The 15,030-nt window shown below is 38.0% G+C and overlaps 1 protein-coding gene across 1 annotated transcript in view; it reads left to right on the forward strand.

Annotated features, from left to right (window-relative positions):
* The window catches only part of PDE3A (phosphodiesterase 3A), a 307,539-nt gene that overhangs the window by 199,964 nt on the left and 92,545 nt on the right, over nt 1-15,030 (forward strand). The gene's annotated exons all lie outside the window — the stretch shown is intronic.

Raw genomic sequence — 15,030 nt, forward strand, 5'->3', positions numbered from 1 at the left:
TTTAAGCCAAATAAATGGCAAAAAATAGTGAAAAGCCTGGTCATATCATGTGTCGTAAGTTTCTATTAAAGCCCTTATATAAGTTTCAGATCTCTGTGCTGCCTGAGATATGATCACTGCTGCATTTAAAAAGTCTAGGGGGAGGGGAGGGAGGAGCCACACTGGCCTTGAACTCTATATTTGATTCAAAAATTCTAATTGATAGATGATTGCTTAGAAATATTTTTATTATACTTTTTCATAATGTATACAGTTTTTTTCTCATTAATAGATACGTGTTTAGGTAAATTCACTTCATAGTATTTGACCATGTGGGAATTTACAGAATATGGAAACAATTAGTTTAGATATGGGAAAGAATTAGAGAATATGAAAAGAAATATGGGCAAGACTAGTTTTTCAAGAAGGCAAGCAAGATGCATTTTGTTTGTTTTTCAGAGTACATTGATAAACATGTAACCAAGTAATATCTACTTTAATATCATTTGGAACAAGCTGGTATATGACCACTACATAATTTAATATGTATCCAGAAATATGTTAGCATAAATACCTAAGTGTAGTCATAAGCATGCCCTGTATTAAAAATAAAATCATTATCTCTTTGGAGAGATTAAGAAAAGAATACAAGAAATTTTATGAACATTAAATATTCTATTCCAAATAGATTTGCTTTCTTAACCACACTTAACATTTTTTAAAATCATGTTTTAGAAAATCACCCCGTAATGGGTCACCAGATCAACTTCTTAAAATTAGCTTCATGTGCAAAAACTATAAAATTGGAAACTGATGTTATTTTCTATTGCTACAATGTCTTCTAACAGTGTTACTTTCTATAGATTTTATATACATATTTAATGGTTATTTTAGCAGCTTAAAAGGTAAAGATGTTGTATATATTTTTATTTTAAAAGTTTAATCATTTATGTGGGAGTTAGGGTTACAGATGGTGTATTCATCTTTTCTTTTTTCATATATGACAAAAGGGCTGTCATAGTTCCATACACAGTAGAATAGTTTTTACAGAGTAGAATCAAAGAATAAAATAAGAACTTTAAAACCTCCTAAGGCAACACCTTATCTTCAGAGTTTTTTCAACGATTAATATAGACAAAAGGATGCATTTACATTTTGGCGTTAAAAAACAGGAATGGGGACGCAGACCTACTAGAGGGCGGACTTGGGGATATGGGGAGGGGGAGGGGTAAGCTGTGACGGGGCGGGGGAGAGGCGTGGACATATATACACTACCAAACGTGGGGTAGATGGCTGGTGGGAAGCAGCCGCGTGGCACAGGGGTATCAGCTCGATGCTTTGTGACCGCCTGGAGGGGTGGGATGGGGGGGGGGAGACGCAGGAGGGAAGAGATGTGGGAGCGTATGTATATGTATAGCTGATTCACTTTGTTATAGGGCAGAAGCTAGCACACCATTGTAAAGCAATTATATCCCAATAAAGATGTTAAAAAAAAAAAAGGGATATGTAGCTAATGTGTGAATGACAAAATAAGGGTATAGAATGTATTCTCATTAAACTCCAGTTGAAATACTAAATTAATAAGATTAAACTGAAGAGGAGGAAATGAAATTTTACACATAAAATTTTAATTAAATTCCAGTATGGAAAGTGCCTGCATATTTGTTTATAAACAAACGAAGAAAAAGGCTTAAAGGTTTGGGTTGACTTCAAGCCCAACATTGTAAGGCTTTTCTAACAGCAAGGGCAACCTTGGGCTTCATTAGCAGCGGTAGTTTTGGCAGACAGAGCAGAAGGATTAATTCAACAAAATCTATACTGGCCAGACGACACCTGCAGTGTTGCTTTCAATTCTGAATGCCAGATTTCAAGAGGGGTATTGAAAGCTGATGCACTCACACAGAAGATCAGAATATTTAGAAACAGTGTGGGAGAAGAGGTGTATTTTCTCAAATCACCAAAAGTGATGGATATAGAAGGAAGTGTGAGTTCTTTTTTTTTCTTCTCTTCTTAGTCCTATAAGATACTATTTGAACAAATGGATAGAGCACAAGCGATTTTGTTTGAATCAAGATTTTGATTGAATACAAGAAAGAAATACAAATTTCAGGCAATTCAAATTGATTTAGAAATAAGGTAATTGTTTTCCTGAATATGAAGTCGTTTAAATAACTGTTACATAGAACAGTTTCTATTAGAGTAGATGAACTAACTTCATATGGTGGGTTTCCTGTTTGTTTCTGAGCAGTGATGAATAGTCCAGAGATGCTGAAATCTCAGTCTCCTAAATTAGTGTGCCTCAGGAAAGAATCCTATAATTATGCTCTTCATTAGATGGAAATTTCCAAACCTACGCCATACCATAAGTTTTAAGCTCAGGTCTGGACTGTATTCTGTAGAGTCGAGTCGTCACTTCCACTTGGGGGAGAAATTTTTTTATTTTTCATTTATTTTTTATTTTTTTAACATATTTATTGGAGTATAATTGCTTTACAATGGTGTGTTAGTTTCTGCTTTATAACGAAGTGAATCAGTTGTACATATACATATGTTCCCATATCTCTTCCCTCTTGCATCTCCCTCCCTCCCACCCTCCCTATCCCACCGCTCTAGGTGGTCACAATTTTAAAGCAGTTTCTCCCTTGGATTAGTAATATCCATTCAGTATCACCTAGAGAGTTTGTGAGAGATTCTGTTTGACAAGTTTTAGATGAACCTAGGAAATCTTCCTCTTAGGAAGTTTCTCAGGTGATATGAAGGGTGCCCATATTATTATACCATTGACTTAAAGGAGTTGGAATGAATGGTGATTGGATTTCAGTGCCTAAAATAATCTCCTTTGTCTCACGCCTGCCTGAAATTTGAGAATTAGAGCTAAATTTCTCTGCTACTCCTTGCTTGTTCATCTACAGATTGTGGGAGCTTACATTTTTTTAATTGATATTGGTCATTTATTGGTATGAATGAAGCATAATGAGAAGAATGTTTGATGAGATTATAAGGGGAAAGAAATGATGGTACTGGAGTTGAAAGACAGGGAGATAATACTGAGGATCGATACTGGTTTCTCTTCTGGCATCAGGGCAGTAAGTTACACAACCACAAGGAGAGTCATTCACAGTGCAGTCTACCTGAGTGATGCCCCCTGGGGGTGTGCAGTGTACAACATGCACAGCTGCACACGTGACCCTATTTAGCCCTTTAAATCTAATTCTACACTCATCACAGAATGATTATTCTAAGACCTAAACTTGATTGTGTCACCTGATTAACTCTCAGGAAAAGGCCACAAAGTCTGTTATTTTCTGACTTCTAGCTCTCTCCTAACATCTTCCTTCTCTCTCCAAAATAGATCACATTTCCTGTACCTTGGATGGCGTCATGTTATTCCACCTTTCTGTACTTTTACAAGCATGTTTTCTCTGCCTGTAATTTAAGTACCTTTTCTTAATCTTGTTAAATCCCTCTTCAATACAGTTGAAACATTGAGTACCAACCCTTACTTAAGTATTAACTATGCTCCCATAATATATTTTCATCCGTCATGTATTTATCATAGAACTTAGAAAACTGTGCAGAATTTCCCGCCAGACTCAAACTTCTGATATTCAGGAACTATACCTTGTTTGAATCTTCCACAGTGACTGCCACTCAGAAGTTGTTTAAGAAATGCTGAATCAGTGAATGAGTGAATGAGGTGTACAGTGTAAAATCGGAGCACACAGAACTTTGATTTAACCTACTTCAAAGTTTGGCTGTGGTGTGGCCTTGCTTTAATCTGGGGATAACTGGAGTTCCAATCAGTATTCAGGAGAGCGTATTTTTGAAGAAATGGGAATTGTTCTAACAGAGGCTGAACTTTTAAAAGATATCTTATTACTGATTATGCCTGGTGATGAGATTTACCAAATTGTAGCGCTACTACTGTAACAAGGTCTGAATAACCTTTTTGTTCTATAAAGATTTTCAACAGGAGTTATATTAGAGAAGGAGAATTGAAATGCCTTTAAAAACAAGAAACCTAGAAAGTAATGGAAATCGAGTCTATGATAAACTTGTTTAACTTCTTAAGCATTTTCTTAGGTTAATTTTAATGTTAATTTTGAACAAAAATATGACCTGGGACGAAAAAAACTTTACAGACAAAGTTCTAGAATGATTTTTATGGAGTTACAAAACTATCTTAGAAAGTTAAACAGCATATTTTTTTAGCTTAGAACATTTCACTAAACTCCCCAATAAAACCCAATCTTTCCACCCAAAAATAAATGATTCAAGTGTTGTGAAACTTTATCTTTATCTAGTACTAAATCTACATTTATCTAAAGATTAATAATGTCCTTCTTTCTGCATTTCCCCCTTTTTTCCTTCTGCATTGATTGCATACTTGGAGTTCTTAAGGCTCTTTGTTAAAATTTATGGAGGAACATAGAAATATATAATACCCTATCACATAGCACGGAATAATAAATATCTTTTGAAAGAGTAACTACTTGAGCAGACAAGTCATTTATATATAAGATATGCAAGTGATTTTAGTGTTTCAGACAAAACTATTTACCACCATGGCTGCTAAACTCCAATTCTGTAGTTTAAGCGTGTATTCGTGCTTTACTTAGAAGTTATCTTTGTAAAATGCACGAAATACAAAATTCAGAAATGTCAATATTTAATATCTCCCCCTCACCCCTGATGTTATATTTATTGGTACTAACCAGTCATTACCAGTCAAAACGGTGATCCTGCATCTCTTCCAAACTTGGGTTTCGGTTCATCTTAGGCTAATGTGCTGAGCTGGAGATTCCTTGTGCCTTTTCTTTTCATTGACTTTGTTGGTAATTTTTCCCTATGCGATAAGTAATTTCTCATTCCTTGCTGTTACAAAAGATAAAAGATTTGAAATAACATATTTAAAACATATCTTGAGTTAACCATGGAAAAAAGAATCTAACATTCATTGAGTGTATCTTTTTGCCACATCTTGTGCTAGGTACTTTATCCACATAATTTATTTTAATCTCCAAAACGATTCGAGAAGGCCAATGATAATTATTCAGCTCAGGTTTTGAGCACCTGCTCTGTGTGGCTACCGTGCTAGTGGTGAGGCTGTTCCCTGGATGTATTTTGCCCCTCAGGAAGCTCGTATTCTAGCGTTCTGGATCACATTACACATTTCTAAATGATGAGATAGACAAAACAGTGTATATGATTTGCCAAATGTCAGAGCTAGAAAGAGGCAAGGTTGTATTTCATCCCACATCTGTGTGGCTCTAAAGGGCTACTTTTGACTCTATTGTGCTACGTTACCTCTCACCGAGATATATTTAAGACCTGATTTGTCATGAGACCATCAAAACACTACCAGGTAAGGTAGAAAGTGAGTTCTTTTTATACCAATACTAGTTACCATCATTTAAAACAGATAAACTCATTTTTATTTAAGGAATTACGAAACCTGAATTTTCATTAGAACCGTAAGTGCTGTACTGTGATGGACGTTATAAATTTAGAGTCTCAGAAATATTTAAATAATGGAAAGGTCAACCTCTGAGTGGTGGGTTTTCCAAACAGCCTTATAAATGTGCAGGAAATAAACATTTCAGAATTGCTTTTCTGACAAAAAATGGTGGTTTCAGCCAACTGAAATATACCACTGCATTTTCGGCTGCCAAACCTGCCTCCCGTAAGTTAGATTTATTTTGTACAGTGCACGAAGTAATACTCCAAACCTGTACAGTGCTCTAACCTTTCCACTTTACCTTGTGTGCAGCAGGATTGTTAAGGAGGTTAGTTTATTTATGATGGAGTAGAAACTACTTCTGAATATGAACTCTGGAAGACCTCTATAAGGGCTACAACCTCTGATTTAACCAACAGCAGCCCACGGAGGTGTATACCTCGTCTTCTGAAAGCTGCCCATCTGTCAAAGCAAAAGGTTATAATTCAATTTGCTTGGAATTTCATGGAACTACAAACTTCAGAGTGTAGTCCTGCAGAATTCCACCCTAACTGGAATGATGGACAGGTTGATGTGGTGGTTAATAGAGTGATCTTTGACATCATAAAGATCCCAGTGCCACCATGAAACACATGATGCTGTAATGTGATATTTAACCACTAGCAGTCATGATTTTCTAATCTGGAAAATGAGATAATATCTAATTTGTAGGGTTGTTCTGTGGATACAATACATTGTAAAGGCGTTGAATCAAAAGAGTATCTGGAATAAGTATGCTTATTTAAATGGTAGCTTGAAACACCATTATCATCGTTTGCTACCATCACTACCTCCACCTCCACCTCCACCTCCACCACCTGTTAATCACTCTACGTGGCATGAAGGACCCAGGCCTTCTCTCTCACCTGATCCCCTAGAATACGGACTACTCATTTTCCCTTGGGAAACAACTTACACAGTCACCTGTGTCGAAATATTCCGATTGCATTAATTGGTAGCATTTTCTTTCCTTGTCCTTTCCCAATGAGAGAACGATATCTCTCAATCATCTTTTGGCAAAGAGAGATGATGCTACTTTATGAACTATTCCACCGAAGAGATGATTAGCTTGAGTTTACCATTACACAGATCTCTTTGATAGACGAGAAACAGCATAATAACCCAGCTCCAAAATGGAAATCTCCTCCTTCCAAGCTTCTATAAATGTCATTTAATGTATTATTTATTGAGTCACCTCTGATTACATAGGTAAGATAAATTATTTGTCTCACTTGGAATGCCTACTTCTCAAATAGTTTATGAGAATGAATATAATATCATCCATAAAATATTTCTCAGGTATTGTCAACGAGAATACTACTCTCGCACGTCCTACGTTTGCAAAACAAGTGAAGACTGAGTTGTCCTTGCTAAAAGTGAATTTTGACTTCATAACTTGACATCCTTTTTACTTGGCATCAAACAAAAGTGAACTTACGTTAAGTAAATTTCAGCTTCCTTAATAGTTATCTAACCATTTCATTAGGGCTAATGTATCAAAAATTAAGCTATAAAATTAATTAAGATTAAGCTGTAAAAAAAAAAGCTCCTATTAAAATCAAGAGAGGAAAGTAAAGCTCTGATTAAATAAACAATTACAAAAGTATAAACTTTAAATAAAGAAAGGCAACTTCAAAAATCACCTGATGCTGTTTACTGGTAATAATGTTGCCTCATAGATGGTGAGTGGGAATCCTTTTTATATATTTTATATATATAATTTATTATATAATTTAATATATAACATACTAACCTCTGAGGTTGTTTGGAGTGATTTACAGACGTCCATCCATGTGAAAAGCATTCTTTTTCTACTTTATTCTGAGTGACATCATGTCACAATTTCTGTAAAAATTAGCAGTTTATACAATTTTCACTGAGAAGCTATTCCTTTCTTTCACCCTCCTATCTTTTTCAAGCCCAAAGTACTGGATTTGACCTGACAAATGAGCTCTAATTACAAATTCTAATCTGACAGTTTCATTTAGTTTCTTACACGCCTGATGATTGATGAGAAGGTTTTTTTTTAATGTACAGCTAAACTCATATGCATTAAAAGAATGATAGAAATTAGGTCAACACTTGTATATATTCACAAATCTAAGAATTCACACCTAGCCACTAATGCCACATCTTAATTTGAGCTTTTTATTATACTAATCTATTAAATGAATGTTACTGAATTGCTGAAATTTCAGCATTACTGATCTTTAAGTTTTTAAAATGTGGTTTGGAGTAAAATAGTGTCTATCACTTTGAAGCAAGGAATTTGAGAATAAAATTAGTCGTATACATTAATTGAATTGTGAGCACTATTTCATGTATTATAATTTTTACATTGCCTACTGGATGTTAGATTAGCAGGAAATAGCAAAATTGACTAAAATTAACATGTAAACATCCTGAAATAAAGACAGTACTATATACAAACTGATTAAAAACAGAGGGATGAGTAGCTTGGCAGAAGCATTAAGATATCTGGAAAACAGGAAATAAAGATTGCCTTGGTCTTACATAATGTGGAAGGACTAAATCCTCTACTAGCAATAAACAGAAAAGAGGAACTGACTCTTTGAGTATTAAGAAGTCATTTACCAGTGGAAATGAGATTAGACAGATAGTCTTCTTTTTAAGTAGGCTCGATTCATGGAAATTCACAAAAATATAATTTGTCTAGCACAAAACAATTTTCTTGTCAGTTACCTAAAGACAGTGATAATGAAAATATTATATATTCTTTCTTAGCCACGTGTTACTATAGGCCCAGGTGGAATTGCTCATTTTTCAAATGGAGTGTGTCCAGTTGTTAGAATACAAGATTCAGCAACCCAGAAAGAGTAACACAGAGTTATACAAAGGAATAAAAGAAGGAATAAGTTGATAAAAATGGAATGAATGGATGCTTTCCAGTTTCTACTTTTAGATTGTTGAATTTCAGAGCCACACATGAGTTTACAATTAGTTATTGTAATTTTTGTTAGGCTTATCTGTATGTTACCATTATGAATTTTAGAGCCACACATGAGTTTATAATTAGTTATTGTAATTTTTGTTACGCTTATCTTTATGTTACCATTATGAATTTTAGAGCCACACATGAGTTTACAATTAGTTATTGTAATTTTTGTTACGCTTATCTTTACGTTACCATTATAGCACACATCTATACAGTGTTCCTGTGAATGTTCATTCAGAATACAGTCTTTGAGTATTTTGTGTTAAGTGCTATAAATACAAGATTAAGCATGATTCTTGCACACCTGAAAATAAAAACAGATACACATCATCATTTCATTAAGTCATTTATTCAACATTGTGTCTCTTCTGCATGGCAGACACTGTGCAAGGCATTAGGAATAGGAACACAAAAATGAAACTGCCCTGTTCTTAGTCTAATGGATGAAACATATAGAGTGAATTGTGATTGGGACTCTGCTGGCAGCAGGCTCTGAGAATGACAGAAGCCTGTAAGAAAGATGTAAATGGTCAGGGGATCCCTGGTAGAAAGGAGGTTACGTTTGAGTTGTCTTGACAGTTGATTAGGGGCCAGATTAGGGAAGGGGTGTGGAGGACTTTGCAGGCAAAGGCCAGGTGTGTAAAATTTCGCCGAATCATTGTTCAGTAAAACAGGGGAAAGACTTCCAGGCAGGAAGTGGCTTGAGACTGAGGGAGTTCACATCTTACAGGTCCCTGTATTTTTAGATGATACTTTTCTAAAGCTTTTTAAGGACCTTGGATTGGGAACTAATATAATTAGATCCAAATTTAGAAAGATTATTACAGTAGCAACATAGGTAGAAGATCATTTGTTCAACACTTTTAAAAGTCACTCTTGTAGCACTCAGGTAACAGATGAGTTGAAAATAAGAGACTTGAGGCAGGAGACAAATTAAGACTCTATGACAGTAATACAGATAAAATACAGGCTGGACCAAGTGTAGAAATTCAGAGGAAGGTCATGTCATGCCCTCCGCAAGGCCTTCTTTTACAATCTCCTCTAAATTAAATTAGGTACTACTCCCCTCCCCATACCTCACCATTATGTACTACCACAGCCTTCTGTTTCCTTTATAATATTTACCATAATTTGTAATAATTTTTGATCCACCCATTTATCTCACTACTAGACTATAACCTGTAAATGGGCTGAACCCATATATACTTTTGTTCACAGTTGTATGCCCAATGCCTAGCAAAATATTTGGCACATAGTTGGTGCTTGATAAATATTTATCCATACATTAAAGAACAGGCAAAGGATACCCTGTTTTTTAAATTGAGGCAACTAGGTGTATGGTGTAATTCAACCAATCATTGAGCTAGGAAATCCAGGAGGAGGAGAACATTTTGGTGGGGATTTTGGGGATATGGATTCAATTTATCACCATTTAAGAGGCAGTTGCACATATGATTGTGAAATTCTTGAGGAAGGGCCAGACTAGAGATAGAGATTTGGAAATTTATGAACTAAACCAGATGAGTTTGCCCAAATAAAGTAGGGGAATAGGAGGTGGCACCCTGCAATAGAGCACAGCCTGCGGTAAATACATTAACATTGTATCAGAAGTATTTTAGAGGAGGAAGGTATTAAACCTTCCCGTGATATCAAGTAGAAACTGGAACAAGCACTCCCCAGATTACCCAAGAACTACTGGAACAAGGAATCACAGAAGAAGAGCTCGTTAGAGCGAAGCTACATGAGCAGGCATGAGCTGCCGTGCTTTGGGAGCCCAGTGAAAGGTCAGAGCAGAGGGTAGAGCAGCCCTTCAGAGCGAGTAATCCTTGGGCAAGAGTGTTGGAAAGCGATGAACCAGTGGGTTAGGTAGGGGCCACTGTGACATTCCTTGTTTGGCCTGCTAAGGAGTTTAGAATTCAACCAGTAAGTAATATAGGTCACTGGAGGATGGTAAGGAAGGAAGGTTTCCTATATTAAGTCCCTCCTTCTCCCACCCTGTTACTGAACTCTGTATTTTTGGATCAGTGCACGTTAGGGTTCATGTGTGTTTTTGTATTACTTCCACAAAACTGAGAATCAGGACCTGAACTTGGATACTGACTGGCTTAGCTCCTAACTGACAGCATGATTTTGGACCAGTTAAATACCTTCCTTTTTTTCCCTTTTATTGATTTATTTTTTTTAATTGAAGTATAGTTGACTTACAGTGCTGTGTTAGTTTCAGGTATACAGCAAACTGATTCAGATATATATATATATTTTTTCAAATTCATTTTCGGATCCTTTTCCATTATACCGTATTACAAGATATTGAATATAGTTCCCTGTGCTATATAGTAGGTCCTTGTTGTTTATTTCATATATAGTAGTGTGTATATGTTAATCCCAAACTCTAATTTATCTCTCCCCCTCGTTTCCCCTTTGGTAACCATAAATTTGTTTTCTATGTCTGTGACTCTATTTCTGTTTTATAAAGAGAAAATTTGTATCATTTTTTTAGGTTCCATAAATAAGCGATATCGTATGATATTTGTCTTTCTCTGTCTGACTTACTTCATTTAAATGATAATCTCTAGTGGATGAGTTAAATAACTTCTTTATGTTCCAGCTTCATTAATTTAAAAAATAATGAATTTGGCTGGATTATCGCTAATGTCCCTTCTTGCTTTAAAGTTTTGTGGCTGTATTATGTGCTATGGAAATGGAATTTGACATATAGTGGAAATGTGCAGTCATTTTATTTACCATAAACAAGGGGGGAAAGTCTTTGGTTCCATTTATAATTAAGAAAATTTGGTGAACATATAAAGATATCAGAAGCAGCAGTTTTCAAAAGATGGGACAAAAGTAGATATGTGAAATCGGAAACAAACTAGTAACAAATGTGGGCTTGGAACATTTATCAGAGTGGGAGAGGAGCTGTTCTATGAGAATTCCACTCATTTCATTGCTTGTTCCAGGGAGAAACTGGACAACTGAGGATTCCTGGGGTTAGAGGAATTCTTAAAGATTACTTGTGCACCAGATTTCACTTCCTCTGGGAGTTTTACACTACTCCAAAGTAGCACGAGGCCGATTATTCGTCTCAATATGCTCCCCAAGGAAGCCTCCATAAATAAGCTGTTTCCCTTATCATTTTTATTTTTAATGCATGGGCAGGATCGGTCAGGATAGACAAGCTGGTACTGAAGTGATAAACAGACCTCAGCTCTCAAAATCATGAGGGTCATTTCTTTCTCTGCCATGTGTTGCCCATCATGCTTTGGCTCGCGGGTCTGTTCTGTGTTGTCCTCACTTCAGGATAGAGATGGTGGAGCAGCTATGGTGTAAGATAGGGGTCCCCTGGGACCGTGGACCGGTACCGGTCCATGGCCTGTTAGGAACTGGGCTGCACGGCAGGAGGCGAGCAGCGGGAGAGCGAGCGAAGCTTCATCTGCCGCTCCCCATCGCCCCCATCGCTCGCGTTACCGCCTGAACTATTCCCCCAACCCCGGTCCGTGGAAAAAGTGTCTTCCACAAAGCCGGTCCCTGGTGCCAAAGAGGTCGGGGACCGCTGGTCAGGCGTTGCCGGTCACAGTGGCAGAGGGAAGGAGGGTCTCACTTTGACAGTTAAGAGCCACACCCTGAGGGTAGTACACATCACTTCTCCTCGTAACTCATTGGCCATAACTAGTGGCCTGGCCTCACCTAACCACAGAGGAACCAGACAGTCTGAATCCCTCCATGTATCCAGGAGAGAGGGGTTAGAAATAGTTGACACATACCACCTTAGTTTGCCTTGCTAGTCATCACTGGGTAAGAAGAATATTCTCCCCAGGGTAAGAAAAATGCACTTATGTCCTTCTCAAGGGAGACAACCTGAAAGTTCCATCTAGCCAGGGTCCACATAGCGCATAATAGTTTCCTCATTAGGGAATGTATTAATTTTCCGGCTGCCATGACAAAATACCAGAAACTGTGTGGCTTAAACAACAGAAATGTCTTGTCTCACAGTTCTGAAAGCTGTAACTCCAAGATCAAGATATCCACAGGGTTGGTTCCTTCTGACGACTGTGAGAGAGAATTTACTTCGTGCCTCTTACCTGGTTTCTGGTGGTTTGCTGGCAATCTTTGGTATTACTTGGCACGTATAAGCATCACCCCAGTATCTGCTTCAGCTTCACCTGGCATTCTCTCTGTGTGCCTGTGTCTGTCTCCAGATTCCCGTTTGTAAGGACAGCAGTCACATTGGATTAGGACCACCCTAAAGACTTCGTCTCCAAATAATGTCACATTCTGGGGTACTGGGGGTTAGTACTTCAACATATGAGTTTTGGGGGGAACACAGTTTAACCCATAACAGGGAGTGTTGTGCAATCATTTCTAAATCAAATTTGGATGTGGTTCCTATTGATCCAGAGATCTCTGGGTGTAAAAGACAGGTTATCAGCCTTCCCACCCTCCCCCAACGAATACTCACACACTCACAGATGGAAAATGGACAAGATCAGCGCAATAAACAAGATCATTTGGAAAGGGAAGAAAGGAAGTCACACGGCATTCTTGATCTGAAGCTATTCCAAAATCTCATTGGGAAGCAATTTTGAGGTTCCATATTCTGGGATGAGATACATTTTTTATTAGACCTTGGTTCTGCTTCCTGGCAGAAGGCTCCTGCCCATCGTTCTCTCCCCCGCCTCCCGACCCCACTCCAACATCGTAAGTTCTCCTAATCTGATTATCCTCGGGGACCACCTTTAAACTGGGTATTGGGAAGCATTGTCCTCTTTGGGGGCTGAGTGCCTCTATTTGATCACTTACTACCCATAGAGCATTAGGAATTAAAGGGTTGTGTTGGTAGTATAACCCTCTCAAAAACATAGCTCCTTTTAAAATAGATTCTATTTGGCTTCATGTACCAATCACTACATCTATAGGTTTTTTTTGTTTTGTTTTGTTTTGTTTTGTTTTTCTGGATACACGTCTTAGATTTTCTCTCTCTCTGTCCTTCTCCTTCCCAACTTAGATGCTGACAGTGTGAACCTATCAGGCTTTGTTGGGAGACCCTAGCAGCTTTTTCATGAGAAAAGCATCTTTAGTCTCTTTTCTCTGAGTTATTTTATCCCACTGAAAGGATTGAGTACTACCACCTTAATTTGATTTTGCTCTCAGACATCTTCATTCAGAGGTTTGAACAATGGGTGTGATGACCATATTCTTGATTAATTCTTACCAAAGCTGAGTCATAACAGGCAATTTTATTTATTTATTTATTTATTTGCGGTACACGGGCCTCTCACTGTTGTGGCCTCTCCCGTTGCAGAGCACAGGCTCCGGATGCGCAGGCTCAGCGGCCATGGCTCACGGGCCCAGCCGCTCCGCGGCATGTGGGATCCTCCCGGACCGGGGCACGAACCCGTGTCCCCTGCATCGGCAGGCAGACTCCCAACCACTGCGCCACCAGGGAAACCCAACAGGCAATTTTAGTTCAGTGTCCTTCTCAGTTTGTTCTTTTGCCATCTGAGAATGGGAAGCAGTTGCCTCTTCTTTGTTCTTGGCCCTTTCTCTTCCTTTTTCTTCTTCCTTGCAAATGACACCAGTTTTTTCTGAGGTCATCTGTGTCTTGTCCTACCTTGTCAAAATGCAGCTCACAGCAATCAGGTAAGGCTATCCATATCCTGTTTTCCAACCTCTCTGCTAGAGCTACAAGTTCCTTAGGTTCAACGTCTACCTTCTGAGATCCTGGAGGCTACAGTGTTACCATGTGATCCTCTTCGGCATCACAGGGACCACCTCCCTCCAGGCTCTAATGGCAAGCTCCTCGCCATCTGCTATCAGGTCACTAACCCTTTGCTTCATGCCCTCGTGACTTTTTACAGCAACATTCCACTTCTGTGTGCTAATTTTTGAATGGCTTTTAGTAGGTAGTCAGTGTATATACAGTGATTCTGCATTGCACCTTAGGTAATGCTTTGTTAAACACCAGAGTCAGGATTTTAGACTCAATCTATAGTGCAGAGAAAGCAGTTGAAGTGCCAAGTAGAAATGAAGGGGGCAAAGGCATCTTTGACAGGAAGCAAAAGACCTACTTAAAAGGTTGGCTTAGAGTTGATTCATTCACAAGGGAAATTGCAAGATCTTTAAGAAACGCCTCACTATTTGGGATGGAGAAATGAGACTGTGCTTATTATATAACAATTTAGTCATATAAAAGTATGACCAATTAAAACTGGGTAGTTAGCACTAAAGAAGTATCTGCTCAATCAAATTAAAATCACCGCACTCATGTTATATTTACTGTGTAATAAGCCAGCTCTTGGGGGCTTCTGTGCCAGTTGTAAGGAACCCATGACTTGGGGACGGGGAGTTGTGGGGAAGTAGCAAAGATATGAGGAGCGCCTTTTTTCAAAACTTAAAATTTGGATTAGAAAAAAAATAAGGCACACATAAGAGTTAAGAAAACAGAATATAATATATATGTGTGTATATATATATATATATTTTTTTTTTTTTTTTTTTTTGTACGCGGGCCTCTCACTGTTGTGGCCTCTCCCGTTGCGGAGCACAGGCTCCGGACGCGCAGGCTCAGCGGCCATGGCTCACGGGCCCAGCCGCTCCG

The sequence above is a fragment of the Monodon monoceros genome, unplaced genomic scaffold (genome assembly GCF_005190385.1).
Source record: "Monodon monoceros isolate NGI ecotype Baffin Bay Population unplaced genomic scaffold, NGI_Narwhal_1 Super_Scaffold_6, whole genome shotgun sequence".
Lineage (NCBI taxonomy): Eukaryota > Metazoa > Chordata > Mammalia > Artiodactyla > Monodontidae > Monodon > Monodon monoceros.